Here is a 17,394-nt window from a genome sequence, read left to right on the forward strand (position 1 = left end):
GGTTTTGAGAGGGTAACAGGCAGGAAGGACAGGAGTCTCCAAATGGAGGATATAGGCTGCAAGTGTCAGACATTTTTTATCTCTCTCTTAAGCAGCAGGAGGAAGCAAATTACTAGCGTTATATTTTTTCCACTTCTCTATACAAATTAAAAAAGAGGTTTCTTTTAAAATTCTCTGTTGCCATGAGGACACCTGGTTCCACCTGAACTTAACTTTTCTCAAATCTTATGGAAATGTTTATCTTAAGCTATGTTAATGAACAGCATACTTGCCCTAGACTCTGTCCAAGGGAGAAGGGAAGAGGGAAGGGAGGGAGGGAGAGGGGTGAGGGGTGGAAGTGGGTGGAAAAGGGCCCAGGCTGCAACACTGAGACCCCAAAGTTGACAAAAACAAAGTCCTATAGTTTTCCCCCTCATCACTTAAATTGAGCCCCATCTTTTCATAGGGCCCCTCACTGATGGACCCCCCCACTGGTAAGCCCCCTCCCTCACTGGGCACTAATTGCCCTCCCTGAGTCCCCTGCTGATTTAGAAACCTCAGTCTTCTCAACAGCCCCCTTGTCATAACTTTCCCCCTACCCTTGGCCCTGGTCACACTCTCAGAAAGACCCCACTCAGGACCTGGGACACCAGGCTGGGCCCAGAGGGGAGGAAGCTGTGGGTTCTGGCCTTCCTATCCCAGCCAGGACCTTCCTGGGGTCCTTACTCCCTAAGCATCCTCAGGAACAGGGTGGTCTTCATGTCCACCCTCTCCCCTCATCATTGGCTTTGGCCCCTGAGTGACTCCCTAATGGCTCTTCCTCTAGGGCAATTTGTCCTTCTGGGCGCTGGCCACCAGGTGCTGCGCTGGCCAAATGGCATGGAAATCTTGCCCAGAGGTCAGACCTGGAGGGTGGCAGATTCAGTCTGGCTCTGGTATGGGTGTTCATTTTCAGAGGAATATTAATAATGGGAGCTTGTGGACAAGAAGCTGGGAGGTAATGTTAGGGGAAGCACACTGATTGAAACCACCCACCCTGGCCAGGCACCATAGTAACTATTTGCATGAGTTGTTTTACGACAGGATGTTTTGGTAAGGGATACGGAACTAATAAGCCTCCACCAACCGGAAGAGTTTGGGAAAGGTCAAATGAAGACACCGCATGTCCGACCACCTCCCAGAATTCTTCTCTCTGGCATCCATCTTGGCTGAACGAGGCGTGCACCACCAGGAAGTACTCTGAGTCAGAGTGATTGGCTAAAGACAACCTGGAAACGAATCCTGTCACCATAAAACCCGAGACTGCAAGCCATGTGACAGAGCTGTTCTCCTGGGTTCCCTTACCCTACTGCTCTCCCCTGGGGGTCCTTTCCCAATAAAATCTTTTGCTTTGTCAGCACATGTGTCTCCTCGGACAATTCATTTCCAAGTGTTAGACAAGAGCCCAGTTTCAGGCCTTGGAAAGTGTCCCCTTTCCTGCAACCGTAAGGGCTAGGGCCATCTACCAGGCCTGCTCCCTCAGCCCAGGTGGGTTCCGTGGAGGAGAATTAATAGAGGCAGGAATAGTGAAAGGGAAGGTATTTTAAGACCCGTCCCTCCCAGGTGCACAGTGGTGAAGTATCTGCCTGCAATGCAGGAGACACAAGACCTGTGTGGTTCAATCCCTGGGTCAGGAAGGTCCCTTGGAGAAAGAAATGGCAACCCACTCCAGTGTTCTTGCCTGGTAAATTCCATGGACAGAGGAGTCTGCGGGCTACTGTCCATGGGGTGGCAAAGAGTTGGACACAACTGAGCCACTGAGCACGCACATTTTAAGAGCCAGGACTCCTACAGTACAATTGGCCCCCCTGAAGTGTCTAAACAGATGGGTAAGCACTCTCCAGGGGTTTTATAGATTCCTGCTTAAGACTAGGCCGGACTCAGAAATTTCTGTGGCCCCCTCTTCAACTTTCACATTCTACCTGGGTAATAAAATAAGAAAAAGGGGACTTCCCTGTCTTTCAGTGGCTGAGACTCTACACTCCCGATGCAGGGGGCTCAGGTTCGATTTCCATCAGGAAGCTAGATCCCGCATGCCCAACTAAACATCCTGCATACCACAACAAAGATCAAAAATCCAAGAGCTGCAACTAAAACTTGGTACAGCTAAAATAAATAAATATTTTTTTAAAGGAATGCATCCTAAATACTTTACTATCAGTGATGTATTCACTTCTTTAACAAAAAAAGAAGAAAGAAAGAAAAAGAATTTTTACTAAAGAGTCTTCCCCTGGGAATGTGAAGTCTTCATGAGAATGTGGACCAATAACATATAACCTCAGAAGAGTGAAGTGGCTAATACTATGATGGGGCTGAGGAAGGGTAGAGGAGTGTTCTAGAAAAAGAAAGAAAAGATGGACCCAGACAGACAGCAAGACAGTGAGTGAGCACGCTCACAACCTTTCTAGTTTCCAGTTCTGGCTCCTTACTCAGGAAATCTGTGAAATACCACTTTCATAATGAGATTTCCTCTTTTGCTTACAGGACATTGACTTGATTGCTTTCTCCCTCACAACCAATCTTTCTTTATAAGCACAGTATTTTAAGATCATGGGCATATGAGTCAAGCAGGCTTAGGTTTGTAACCTCCCCTAGGAAGCAGGCAAAATAATCCTTACATCCTGGGGTTGCTGTGCAGATGAGACAATGTGTAAGATGCTGGCACTGGCACTCTGTACCTGGTACATGTAATGGCTAATTGTATTACTTATAGGAGTGAGCTCAGTTTTTCCCTGAGAACCCCAAAGAGATCCAGAAAGAATGCCTTTTATGGGTTGAGTGAGGCTCTCCATTGTTCAGTGCATAAATACCCCCTGCCTAGTTTCGTGGCACAGATAATAGCCCTTCTTCCATTGGTTGGACCAACTTGGACCAAACTGTGGTGTGTGTTCTTCGGGTCCTTCACTGGGTCCATAACCCATGGCCTCCCAGTGTCCTTACTGAGTCCTCCTTTCATTGTTATCCTCATCGAGGCATTAGGAGAAGGAATATATTTCTGGTCCCACTCGAGTTTGTATACTTTATAAGAACAACAGAAAGAGGACACAAAAATAGCTTCCTTGTCAGTTCAGTTCAGTTCAGTTGCTCAGTCGTGTCCAACTCTTTGCAATCCCATGAATCGCAGCACGCCAGGCCTCCCTGTCCATCACCAACTCCCGGAGTTCACTCAGACTCACGTCCATCGAGTCAGTGATGCCATCCAGCCATCTCATCCTCTGTCGTCCCCTTCTCCTCCTGCCCCCAACCCCTCCCAGCATCAGAGTTTTTTCCAATGAGTCAACTCCTCGCATGAGGTGGCCAAAGTACTGGAGTTTCAGCTTCAGCATCATTTTTCCAAAGAAATCCCAGGGCTGATCTCCTTCAGAATGGACTGGTTGGATCTCCTTGCAGTCCAAGGGACTCTCAAGAGTCTTCTCCAACACCACAATTCAAAAGCATCAATGAAGAAGCTATTGCCATGCAGATTCCTTTTTTTTTTTTTTGCCATTCAGATTCTGTACTAAGCACTTTACATATATTATATCTACTCTGCATGACACACCTGCAAGGCAGGTATCATCCCCAGTTGACATCACAAACTAAAATTCTGAGAGGCTGAGTGACTTGCCCTAGGCTGATCTCCGTGGCCTCGCTTGCAATGGCTTGGGTTCCCAGTCAGAGATCGGGTTGGGTCAGAGTGGTTGAAAGCACCAGACCCTAGCCACTAGATCAGTGGTCACTGACAAGGGCCCTGGCCCTTAGGCTTTGCAGAAAAGAATTCCCACAAAGACGGAAAGTAGTAAAACAAGTAAAATATTTTTTAAGAGAGAAAATACAATATGTGTGGATAGACACGTGGGCAGACTCAGCGAGAGAGAGAGAGAGAGAGAGAGAGAGAGAGAGAGAGAGAGAGTCGCTTAGTCGCACCCTTGTGGCAGTTTGAATTACTTTTATGTGGCATTTCTTCCAGATCTCCTTTGGTCAGCCATTTTAATTTGCCTGGGTTCACAGTCCATATTTGGTTTATCTCAGGGTCTTCCCATGTGTGCACACGCATCCCTTAGCCAAATGGATTCTACCGAAAAGGTGTCTGGGTAGAATATCTCTTGACATAATTCCTCCCTCCGAGGAGCTTTTCTGTGCCTGTGTGGTAGTGGAGGTCTCCTAACTTCAAGAAAAGAAATATGTGGTCCAAACAGGGCCCAGCCTCCTCTCTTTATTGTCCTGTTATCTTGTCTTGGAGTTTCAGTCCACAGGGAATGAAACCCCGATGCTTTACCCTGGGGGTGCCCATCTGCCTCCTGCCTCGAGGCCATCTGGCTGATGGCTCATAACATCTTGAAAGCCTGCCTGGACTGGAAGGAACTCTAACCCTGCAAGCTGAAACCTCAGGCAGGTTGCTTAACATCTATAGTCTTCTTCATTGTAACTTGGGGAGGACAGAATGTCTATACCATAGCGTTGTGGGGAGAATTAAATGAGATAACTCATGTTAAGCACTTGGTACAATGCTTTCCACATTTAAGGGTCTTTAAATTACCTGGACATCTTTTCTTGGCCATGGAAAATTTTTATATCTTATTTTAAAAAGCCATTATTTATAAACAGATTCTAAGAACTGTACCATGGAACAGAGCACTCAGGGTGTGTCTTCCTGAAAATGCCAGGGAAAATGCAGTCAACATTTCTATTGTTTGGTATTTATGATATCAAAGGAGTTTGTGGGATTTATTTTTTACAGCATGAATTATTTGGCATTGCTTGAGAAAGAGTCCCAAACAGCTTGAGTTCAGCCAAAAACATTATTAAGGTTTTTTCTTACCAGCATTCTGACTTTCATCTTTGACCTTATGAATTCAGGCCAACACTTTTTCTGTTTCTGTCCTGTAAACTCTGTTGGCAGGCAGTGTTCACTTAAAAGCCCTGAAAAGAGAAACTTCATGGGTGAAGACAAAAACACCCTACCAAAAAATGTTAACCAAATCCCATGTCTCACACAGGCTTCCCTGGTGGCTCAGATGGTAAAGAATCCGCCTGCAAAGCAGGAGACCTGGTTTCAATCCCTGGGTCAGGAAGATCCTCTGGAGGAGGGAATGGCAACCCACTCTAGAACTGAAGTGTATAATCTCATCTCACATCTGAATTCTTTTCCTTCGAGACTGCCACTGCCTGTCAAGCTGGGCTGCTCACTGCCTGGTGTTTTGCCAAAAGTTTTAACTTTGGTTTCAGGTTTGAAGGATTCATTAATAAGGACTGTAGCCTATGAAGCTCCTCTGTCCATGGAATTTTCCAGGCAAGAGTACTGGAGTGGGTTGCCATATCCTTCTCCAGGGGATCTTCCCGACCCAGGGATCGAACCCAAGTCTCCCACATTGCAGGCAGATGCTTTACCATCTGAGCCACCAGGGAAGCCCAAAGAAACCACTAGTTAAGCTCAAATAAACACTTTCAATAGTTAATAGAGAATTTTCTAATTTACTTTCAATATACAATCATAACCCATATACATCTCCTAACTGGGTTGACAGCATCCGGGGTCAAGTCAAACAGCACTAGGAAATCCCCTGTAACAGCAGTCTGGAGTCCCCAGTGGGAATAGGTCCCAGGCAGCATAATCACTCCACAGGTGAGACTTCAAAATTGCCGTGTGGGTGTTCTCACTAATAATCCCAGGCTGCAAACTAATACCATCATCAGTTTGGGAGTGTCGACTAAAAAAAGATGTACAACTTGAGAGTTGTGACTTAAGTTTTATTTGGGGCAAAATGAGGACCACAGCCCAGGAGGCAGCATCTCCGATAGTTCTGAGAGACTGCTCCAAAGCGGCAGTGGGGGAAAGTCAATATATAAAGATTTTGGTGAAGGGGGAGTTCAGTGCCATGAAGCACTCATTTTACAAAAGGTTTTTGTTAGTCAAGAGGATTTGATGTCACCATGAAGGGATTTAGTGCTTCTCTAAATATGAGAAAATTTGTGTGCAGGTCAGGAAGCAACAGTTAGAACTGGACATGGAACAACAGACTGGTTCCAAATAGGAAAAGGAGTACGTCAAGGCTGTATATTGTCACCCTGCTTATTTAACTTATATGCAGAATACATCATGAGAAACGCTGGACTGGAAGAAACACAAGCTGGAATCAAGATTGCCGGGAGAAATATTAATAACCTCAGCTATGCAGATGACACCACCCTTATGGCAGAAAGTGAAGAAGAACTAAAGAGCCTCTTGATGAAAGTGAAAGAGGAGAGTGAAAAAGTTGGCTTAAAGCTCAACATTCAGAAAACGAAGATCATGGCATCTGGTCCCATCACTTCATGGGAAATAGATGGAGAAACAGTGGAGACAGTGTCAGACTTTATTTTGGGGGGCTCCAAAATCACTGCAGGTGGTGACTGCAGCTATGAAATTAAAAGACGCTTACTCCTTGGAAGGAAAGTTATGACCAACCTAGATAGCATATTCAAAAGCAGAGACGTTACTTTGCCAACAAAGGCCCGTCTAGTCAAGGCTATGGTTTTTCCTGTGGTCATGTATGGATGTGAGAGTTGGACTGTGAAGAAAGCTGAGTGCTGAAGAATTGATGCTTTTGAACTGTGGTGTTGGAGAAGACTCTTGAGAGTCCCTTGGACTGCAAGGAGATCCAACCAGTCCATTCTGAAGGAGATCAGCCCTGGGATTTCTTTGGAAGGAATGATGCTGAAGCTGAAACTCCAGTACTTTGGCCACCTCATGCAAAGAGTTGACTCACTGGAAAAGACTCTGATGCTGGGAGGGATTGGGGGCAGGAGGAGAAGGGGACGACAGAGGATGAGATGGCTGGATGGCATCACTGACTCGATGGATGTGAGTCTGAGTGAACTCCGGGAGTTGGTGATGGACAGGGAGGCCTGGCGTGCTGCGATTCATGGGGTCGCAAAGAGTCGGACACAACTGAGCGACTGAACTGAATGAAATATGAGGAGATGCAAGCATTGAGATCATAAAATCTATTCCTAAAAACATCCAACTATCTACAGACCTGTCCCGCCAGATTCCCTGGAGCACAGAGTGCCTCACGCCACCCTGAACTCCCTCAGAGGGTGTTGAAGGTCAACAGCTATGGCAGCACTGGGTTCAGTCTCCTAGAGGCAGATGGCAAACACCTTTGCTGTTCAGTCATTGACAATGCTTTCACGTGAAGTCACTCCGTCGTGTCCAACTCTTTGAGACCCCATGGACTGCAGCCTCCCAAGCTCCTCCATCCATGGGATTTTCCAGGCAAGAGTACTGGAGTGGGTAGTTGACTGGAGCAAACTGTAGCTCTGGTTTTATGTTAATCTTTTTTTTTTTTTTTTTTACAATGTTGTTTGTTTTTTCTTGCAAATCTTGGAATGTTGCTAAGCCTGGGGCTCGGTTGGTCAGACCCCCTCCAGGGGCTCAACAATTCCAAGATCTGCCTCCTATTTTATCTATGGTGCCCTGGGCTTGCACTCACAGCAGGCACGTAGTCAGGGCAGTGTCCAGGGAGGTTGGAAACAAGGTCAGAGGCCTGCCCTGCTTTCTTTTCTCTGAAGCCCGAATAAGACTACTTCCATTTAATTTCCCTAACACCTGGTAATATTTACCAAGCGTGCTGGGCATGTTACTGTGTCCCAGTCAATAATTCTGTGAGGCAGATGTTATAAGAGAGGACATAGGGGTCGAGGGAAGTTAGGTAACTTTCCTAGGCCGTACAACTGGCAAAGGACAGAACTGGAACTTGGACTTAACCAGCTCCACAGCCTGGCCACGTGTCGATGGTACTACTGGGTCTCTGCACACTGGCCCTGGTTCCTGCTGCCTCTGGTAGACTCCCTACACATCTACAGATTGGCTATATTGTATACCTCATATAAATGGAATTGTGCCATATTTGTCCTTCTATGACCTGTTTATTTCACAGAGGATAATATCACTCAAGCAGGTTGGCCAGGGAATTTGGCTCAGATGGTAAAGAATCTGCCTGCAATGCAGGAGACCCAGATTTGCTCCCTGGATCAGGAAGATCCCCTGGAGGAGGACATGGCAACCCACTCCAGTATTCTTGCCTGGAGAATCCCATGGACAAAGGACCCTGGCAGACTACATTTCATAGGGTTGCAAAGAGTCAGACATGACTGAGCGACTTTTTCTTCTTCTTCTTGAGCCAAGCTGATAGATCGAGGATGATAAGCTTGGGTCTTGAGAGCCATGCTGAGTAATCTGAGCAATCCCATGTCACACCAGTGCCAACTCTTACCCTGGTGCCCCCTGATGAAACCTCTTCTATTTCAAGAGCAGGACAAGCAAAAGAAAAAGAAATTTAAAAGAAACAGTCAAGCTTGTGAACTGAGTTCAAAGGCATTGGTTTGTAAAAGCTACAACTATTACAGAATCCACAGGACACACACACACTCACACACACAAACTGTAAATGTTAAGCTTTATGAGAGAAGGCCATGTAATTTACTATTCTAAGATACTGTATCTGAATTTCTAGTCATAACAGAGTGAATAAACCCTCAGTTGTTTTTGTTTTGTTTGGCTATTGTTGTTGTTGTTAAGCCGCTTCAGTCATGTCCGACTCTGTGCGACCCCATAGACGGCAGCCCACCAGGCTCCCCCGTCCCTGGGATTCTCCAGGCAAGAACACTGGAGTGGGTTGCCATTTCCTTCTCCAATGCATAAAAGTGAAAATCGAAAGTGAAGTCGCTCAGTTGTGTCTGACTCTTCGCAACCCCATGGACTGCAGCCTTCCAGGCTCCTCCATCCATGGGATTTTCCAGGCAAGAGTACTGGAGTGGGGTGCCATCGCCTTCTCCCTTGTTTGGCTATAAAAGATGTTAATTGCCTGTGGAGAAAATTCCTAACGGAAATTAACAAAGATTGGTTCAAGATAAAGCATAATGCCTATGATGGGGAAATTGCCATGTCAAAAGGCATGAGGGCATAGGGCTACAAGTCAAAGCTTTAGCCCTACAGAGGCTTGAGCTCCAGCGCTCCCCAGCTAAGTGACAGTCAGACAGCTGTTAACTTTTATGAGCCTGTTTCTTCATCTGTAAGGCAGGATGAAGGAGACCTGGTTTTGATCCCTGGGTTGGGAAGATCCCCTGGAGAAGGCAATGGCAACCCACTCCAGTATTCTTGCCTGGAGAATCCCATGGACAGAGGAGCCTGGTGGGCTACAGTCCACGGGGTTGCAAAGAGTAGACATGACTGAGCAACTCACACTAAGGCAAGATAAAGGAGCTCAGGGTCACATTGTCATGGGAGTTCTAGTACTGAATGTTTAATAAGAGAAATCTTGCTTGAAGACTAGCATGGTGTGTGGAAATAAGAAGATGGGACTTCTCTGATGGTCCAGTAGTTAAGATTCCACGCTTCCACTGCATCAAGGGTGGAGGTTCAATCCCTGGTTGGGATTAAATACTGAGTGTCACAGGGCCAAAAAAAGTTTTTTTAAAGAAGTAAGAAATAGGAAGATGATCTAGAGGGTAGACATTGTTTTCTCCAATTTCGGTTCCATTTGCTCTTGAAATGATTAAATGATATGTGACCAGGGAGAAAGAACTGAGAAAAACTGATGGGAGCAACCCTTCTCAAAGTTAATTAAAAACAAAGGATTCTACCAAAAATAAGATGAATTGATAGGGGAACAGAGGGATGGCTAGATGGCTGGGTAGGTTTCAAAGCAAACAGAGCTAGTAACAAATAGTTATGACAGAGTCTCTGTAAAGTTCTTTTAATTTTCTGTATGTTAAAAGTTATAACTGTTAAAAGTTTCATACTGTTGGAGGAAAAAAATCTAAAGCTTTTCTATAGCAGTGAGTGGCCTTTGAAAATGTTTATGGTGCTCCCAAGCCAGGGAACGAAGAACATCCTCTCACACTTAGCTGTGTAGCTGGAGTTGAGGACCCAGTGTAGACGATCTGGGTAAGTTCAAGCAATTCCATTTCTAAGCACTTTGAATGGCTCAGATGGTAAAGAATCTGTCTGCAATGCAGGAGACTTGGGTGCGATCCCTGGGTTGGGAAGATTCTCTGGAGAAGGAAATGGCAACCTATTCCAGTATTCTTGCTTGGAGTATCTCTTGAACAGAGGAACTTGGCAGGCTTGGACACAGGAGCTTAGCAGGCTACAGCCCACGGGGTTGCAGAGTCAGACACAAGTTCAAGTGGGTGATTAACATTTTCACTTGAACTTGAGCCATTCGGTTAGCCTGCCTTATCCTTAGTTTCCTTGTTTATAAGCAGTGAAAACTGTGCCTGCCTCATAGGAATAAATGTGAATATTCCAGACACCAAGGTTAGGAAATTAGAGTTATCAATATTCTTAGTATTAGAGTCAAAAGGACCTTCAAATTCGTTTAACTCAGACTTCTCCGTTTTACAGATGGACAATCAGATGCTCAGAGAGAAGTGATTTTCCCAGTGTCATACAGCTGCTTAGTTATAACACTGGCCTTTGAATTCAGGTCTTCTGTGTTCCAGTCCATCTTCTGTCCATTAGATCACTCTTCTTGCTGAAGCTTCCTTCCATCTTGTAAAATGCATCAGACAAAGTATATGGCTATCAGTTACACCAATCTTTCTAGTGCAAGAGAGCAATAACCCAGCAGGAGGCAACCCAGGTTGGAGCAGTGGAACTTTCTCTCTGCCACACTCCAGCAGTCTTAAATTCCGTAAGATGAAGGGGCTTTGGGGCAGCTGGCCTTGAGCTTTCCAAGGACCTTTGGCCTGAGAAGTGCCATGGTTTTCGTTTGAGAACCAGAGCATGGTGTATAGCAACTTCATAGGTCCATTAGGTCCAGCTTCAGCCCCTTGCAGGTATATCTTGCCGCCTCTCATTCAACCAGAACAGGGCAAAGAAGCAGCTCCCTCCTAGAATATGACTGGGGTCCCAGGCCCGCCCGTTTTCACCTATGTCCCTCCATGTTAGCCTAGGAAACTTCAAACTCTTGCTAAATCTGTAGAAGAGAAAGGAGTGACCCTCTTCCCACTAGGAACCAAAGGACTGTTTAGCAATATTGCCCCAAGGGCTCAGAAATTGGAGATAACAGCTTCTGATTGCTACCTCATCATCCCATTTCTATACATCATTCTAGTTTTCAGCCGAACTAAGCCACAAAGATTTCTGTCTAAAAATTTAATTCTCATGACCACATGACTCTGAAATTCTTTATCGGTTGCCATGAAACTTGATCACAGACCCTGAAGAATCCAAAGTAGTGAAATATCTTCCCTGAGAAGTTAAGGTTCCCTATGAAACAGTGAACTTTGATGTCTGAATATTATTGCTTTTACAAAAGTGTCAAGCTACATGCCACTTGGGAGTATCTTTCCGGCCATCAGAGAAATCTCTGGAACTGACTTGCAAAGAGCTGACAGGCATTAGTTTGTTTTTTTTTTTAACAGTTTTATTGAGGTATTATGTACATGATACCTCAGTATTATACATGTGTTTGACATGGATAATAACATGTCAAAAGTGTTCTCATTGTAAGTGTAAAATTCAATGATTTTAAGAATTTTATAACCTCATAGACCATTTTCATTACACCAAAGAGATCCCTTCTGCTTCATAGGCTGTACTCCCCACTCTCCCTCCCAGCAAACATGATTCCATTTCTCTATAGATTTATCTTTTCTAGGCATTTCATAAAAAAATAGATGGATGTGTCACAGTAGATAGCCATATCTTTACGACTCACAAATTGGATCCATCACTTACTGACAATCATGGCCCAGGCACTGCGCGTGCTGCTTGTCTTAAATGAGTGAAACAGGCTAGATCCCATCCAGCTAGAAAGGCAAAAAGTTAACCCAAAACAATAACAGATGAAGATGGGCCGTGAAAAGGGTGGCCATGGGGTGGGGATGGGTGGGGGTCCCAGGAGGGTAAAACGAGGCAACTCAGAGTTGGCGTTAGGATGGCACTTAGATGGTGTCAAGCAGCCTAGGAGGGACTTCCTGGTGGAGGAGGGGAGTGACATAGTGGCCGTGCAAACAGATTGGAGCAGGGCCAGAAACAGGGATGAAGACCACCTGGGGAAGTGCTGGGGTAGCCCAGGGGAGAGGAGCCGCCGGAGGCAGTGTAGCCCAGGGAATGAAACTTGGATTCCCTGCCAGATGTATCTGTTTAACAGAGGAGTTTAACTTTGGATACTTCACATCTCTAAACTTCTCGTCTGTGAGCTGAGGAGACTAATGGACTGTCTTAGAAAGACTGTCCCTATGATAATTCAGTGGACAGAGGCATGTGCTGTATGTCACACAGGACCGGGCACGAAGGCTATGCTCAGCCACTGTGAGCTGGGGGGCCCGCTGAGGGGCCGCCCAGCCTCCCTCTGCTCAGAAAATGCGTGCTGAGCTTCCGCACTGTGTTAAGCTCTGTGACCGAGGAGGAACGCCTCATTCCTGCCTTCAAGCCATTTTCCTTGAGCAGGGTAAGTTCTTGACCGTTTCATACCCTGGACCCCTTTGGTTGTCTGGTGAAGCTTACAGACCTCTTCTCAAAATTGTATTTTAAAAGCACAAAATCAATCTATAAAAGGGCCCCGTGGATTCTCATGAATGACGGAAGTGGGAGGACCACCACTCTAGAGGTCTGGTATTATGAGAGAAAGCCTTTTTGTATTCTTGGATAGCCTTTGGAATAGAACAATTTTTTAGGCATTTACTGAGCACCTACTGTGCACTGGGCAGTAGAAATACAGCAGAGAATAAAATGACGTTCCTGACAGCAGAGAATAAAAATGACATTCCTGCTGTCATGACGGAGAAGGCAATGGCACCCTACTCCAGTACTCTCGCCTGGAAAATCCCATGGACGGAGGAGCCTGGTAGGCTGTAGTCCATGGGGTGGCAGAGAGTCGGACACGACTGAGCAACTTCACTTTCACTTTTCACTTTCATGCATTGGAGAAGGAAATGGCAACCCACTCCAGTGTTCTTGCCTGGAGAATCCCAGGGACGGGGGAGCCTGGTGGGCTGCCGTCTATGGGGTCGCACAGAGTTGGACATGACTGAAGCGACTTAAGCAGCAGCAGCAGCAGCTGTCATGAACTTACACAAGGGGGGTTGGCAATAAACAAATAAACTCAGAATCATACAGCATATCAGCTGGTGATAGGTGCTGTGGGAAAAATTAAGTATTTACAAAAATAAAACTCACAGAAACTGAGCCTCTAGAAGATCTCTCTCTCTTTCTCTCTCTCTCTGTCTGTCCCCAGACATGAGAATCCTCTCTTACCTGGAAGAGCATCAGCTTCTTGTTCTATTCAGACCTTCCACTGATTGGATGCGGCCAACCCACATTAGCAGAGAAGGCAATGGCACCCCACTCCAGTACTCTTGCCTGGAAAATTCCATGGACAGAGGAGCCTGGAAGGCTGCAGTCCATGGCGTCACTGAGGGTCGGACACGACTAAGCGACTTCACTTTCACTTTTCACTTTTGTGCATTGGAGAAGGAAATGGTAACCTGCCGGGGTCCAGCCCCGGTGGATCCAGGGAATTCGAAGCGAGGACGGCGTCAGTGAGGATCAGGAAACTACTGCTTAATTAAACTTTAATTAAGGATATAAAGAGTAATAGAATAAGGATAGCTCAGTGAAGAAATTCAGTGGAGAAAAAAGGCTGAAATAAGGATAGCTCAGTAGGAAAATTCAGTGAAGAAAAGAGGCTGAATAATTCAGCCAGAAGGTAAGAGAAAGAACGACACGGGGAGACCAAGTTTGGGTGAACAAGGCCCGCACTTTATTTTCCAAAGTAGTTTTTATACGTTAAGTTATGCATAGAGGATAATGGGGGAAGGGGTAGAGTCAGGCAGCAAGCCAGGCTTTCTTCCTGCAAACTTATCATATGCAAAAGCCTAGGTGATTTGCATCATCTTCTGGCCTGGAGGCCTGTTAACATTTTAAGACCCTTTCTTCAGAAAACTTATTTTTCTCTAAAGGTGATTGGTCAGGAGCCACCCTCCAAAAGCATTAGATAAAGTTGCATTCCTACAGAGCAAAGGTGTGGTGGGCTATAACAAGAAAAAGAATTAACTCAAGGGTCCCAGGTTACAACATTAAAGCTACTACTTACACCAATTATATTAATCAATACACTGCCAGGGACACAGCAGGTAAGGGATATGGAAACTTAGCAGCAAACATTGGCCCAACAAGTGAAAATCCCTTCACCAATACAATTTCTAATCAATCTTTTAACTACTCAAAAGAATCTGTGTTTAGACAGTTTAGGACATCTCCTGCCTCTCACAGTTGGGAGGCTCCGAACAATCACATGAGGCCGGAAAAACCTATTCAGGCAGGCTAGAGGACTTGCAAGGGAGTTTGTAGGTTGAAACACTGTCACACCCAGGAATTATTAACTGGAGCTGTAAGCTAACTCTTTTTTCAGAGAGAGGTAGTGGGGGACAGCCCCCCGTAAAGTCAGAGGTGTAGGTGAAAGCACAAAGCAGAAAGTAGGCAGACTCTGGTTTTGGGGGTAGATGCTCGAGAATTTCCAGGGGGACTCCTGAGGCTTGATCCCGCCTTTGCGTATGCCGAGCCTCTTTCCTCATGACCTTTGTCATGGGTGGAGCTCCTCACACTGGCTCCCAGCAGTGATAGAATTCTAGTTGAGCTATTCCAGATCCTGAAAGATGATGCCGTGGAAAGTGCTGCACTCAATATGCAATATGCCGGCTCCTGGCAGCAACCCACTCCAGTGTTCTTGCCTGGAGAATCCCAGGGACGGGGGAGCCTGGTAGGCTGCCGTTTATGGGGTTGCACAGAGTCAGACACGACTGAAGTGACTTAGCAGCAGCAGCAGCAACCCACATTAGGGAGAGCAACCTGCTTTACTCAAGAAGGGGGCTTAAATGTCAATTTCATCTCCAAACACCCTCACAGAAGGACCCAGAATAAAGCTGTCGAGAAGGATCATTTTGAGTGGAAAAGTGAAAGTGAATTTTGAGTTGAGGGAATGGCAAATATAAAACTCTGTGCTTGGGGCAAGCTCAGAATGTCGAAGCTACAGTAATGAGCCACTATGGCTGGAGCATAGATGGGGAGCAGGAGGAGGGCTCAGGGAGGGGAGGAGTCCCAGGGAAGGAGCTGTGGTTTGAGAGGTGGACAGCACCTGGTTCATGAAACCTTGGGATCAAGCTGAGACTCAGGCATTCTTAAAGGATCATGGAAAGCCACTGGTGAGTGTGAGCCACATGTATCTGGCTACTGTGCTGAGAACAGACTGCAGAGGGGGCAGGGTGGAAGCTGGGGCACACCATCACTGAGCTTGTTGTCATAATCAGACTACAGAGGATGGTGGCTTTGGCAACAATGGATGCTGCAAAGGCCATGAGAGGCAGCCAGATTATGGACCTACTTTAGAGGGCCAGTAGTTCAGTTCAGTCGCTCAGTCGTGTCTTACTCTTTGCGATCCCTTGAATTGCAGCACGCCAGGCCTCCCTGTCCATCACCAACTCCCAGAGTTCACTCAAACTCACGTCCATCGAGTCAGTGACGTCATCCAGCCCAGCAGAGGGCCCAGTTATTGGATGAACAGACAAATTAATAGACACTTTCATAGAAAAATACACACATTCTCAGGATGAGCACCATCAACCCTTTCAGAGACCTCGATTATGCCTGCTGACAATTCAGCTGTCACAGAGGGAAGCCTCTGCTAGATGGCCCCCGTCAGCTGATTATTTTCTGAATGGCTATGCATGTCCCTGCCCTTCTGGAAAGTTGCTCTTGCTTTATTCATCACTATCTGCTTCTGTCTCTTTGCCAGAAAAGTTATCTCTATGTGTGTGACCTCCATTATATCTTGGTAGTCCTGCTTTGTTTTGTGAGCTTTTTTGGGCTAGTCAAATATTGGTCTTGTTTGTTTCGATTTGTTTTGTCTTTTTTCCCCAAAGTACGAAAATATTGTGTGTGTGCTCAGTCATGTCATGCTCTTTGTGACCCCATGGCTATAGCCTGCCAGACTCCTCTGTCCGTGAAATTTTCCAGGCAAGAATCCTGGAGTGGGTTGCCATTTCCTCCTCCAGGGGATCTTCCGACCAGGCACTGAACTCGTGTCTCTTGTGTCTCTTGCATTGGCAGGTGGATCTTTACCACTGTGCCGCCTGGGAAGCCGATCGAAGTAAATTTACAGACAGCAGAATCACAAAGCTTACAAGAGCAGTTTAATGTGTATACCTGTGAAATGTCCACTCCAAACAGGATTAGAATACTCCTAGAGCCCAAGATAGTCCCCTTAGACCCCTTTCCAATCAATCTCTACCATCTCCTTCCCCGCCTAACCTCTGTTATGATTTCTGCTTGCCATGAATTACTTTGACCTATTCTTTAACTTTATCTAAGAAAATAGTTACTGTTCATTCCTTAGTGTCTGGCTTCTTTCACTCAATACAGCGTGTTTGAGATGCATGTATGTGTTTGAAATGCATGTAACATGTACCCTAGATAAATATAGCACAAGTTTTTAAAGTAATTCACCACTTGGCGGACGTTTGTGATGCTTCCAGTTTGAGGTCATCATGGTTAAAACTGCAGAGAAGTTTTATTCATAGTAAACAAAGATATGGAAACAGTTGAACAGATAAAGAAAATGTAGTGGATACACACAGGGGCATATTAACCAGCCTTAGAAAGGAAGGAAATACTGTAATATACAACGACATGATGAAAATGAAGGATATTACCTGGTGTGAAACAAATTAGTCAAAGAAGGACAAACACTTCATGATTCCACTCACATGAAGTGGTATATTAAACAGCCAGACTCATAAAAGTGGAAAGTGGATTGGCAGTTGTCAGGATCTGGGAGATGAGAAGTTGCTATTTGGTGGAAATTAAATTTCATTTATGCAAGATGATTAAGTGCTAGAGATCTAACTGTATAACATTACACTTGGTTAACAGTACTGCTTTGGGTACGAAAGGATAGACCTTATGTTAAATGTTCTTATTGCAAAAAGATAAAACTGCAATGAACATTTTATTTACACGTAGTTTCATTTCTTTTTGGTGAACACCTAGGAGTGGAATTTCTTGGCCCTAGAGTTGTACCTTATCAGAGTTTGTTTTGATTTGGTTTTCATGCACGGGAAGGCGTACAAGCCTTAACTAGGTACATCTACTTCAAGACTTCCGTCTTTAAGCCTTAGAAGAAAAACAATGATGATCATGATGACGATGAAGGGGAGGAAGGAGGATCCTAATGACGCTTTTGCAGAAGTTACCACACATGGGTTTCTCTGTATGACTTTACTGAATCCTTACAGCAACACTGAGAGGCAGGTATCATTAGCCTCATTTTTTAATTGAAGAAACTCAGCCTCAGGGATGTTAATGCATGTTTTCAAAGCCACTGAAACCCATGGAGAAGAATTCCATGT

The sequence above is a fragment of the Bos taurus genome, chromosome 23 (assembly GCF_002263795.3).
Source record: "Bos taurus isolate L1 Dominette 01449 registration number 42190680 breed Hereford chromosome 23, ARS-UCD2.0, whole genome shotgun sequence".
NCBI classification, from domain to species: Eukaryota; Metazoa; Chordata; class Mammalia; order Artiodactyla; family Bovidae; genus Bos; species Bos taurus.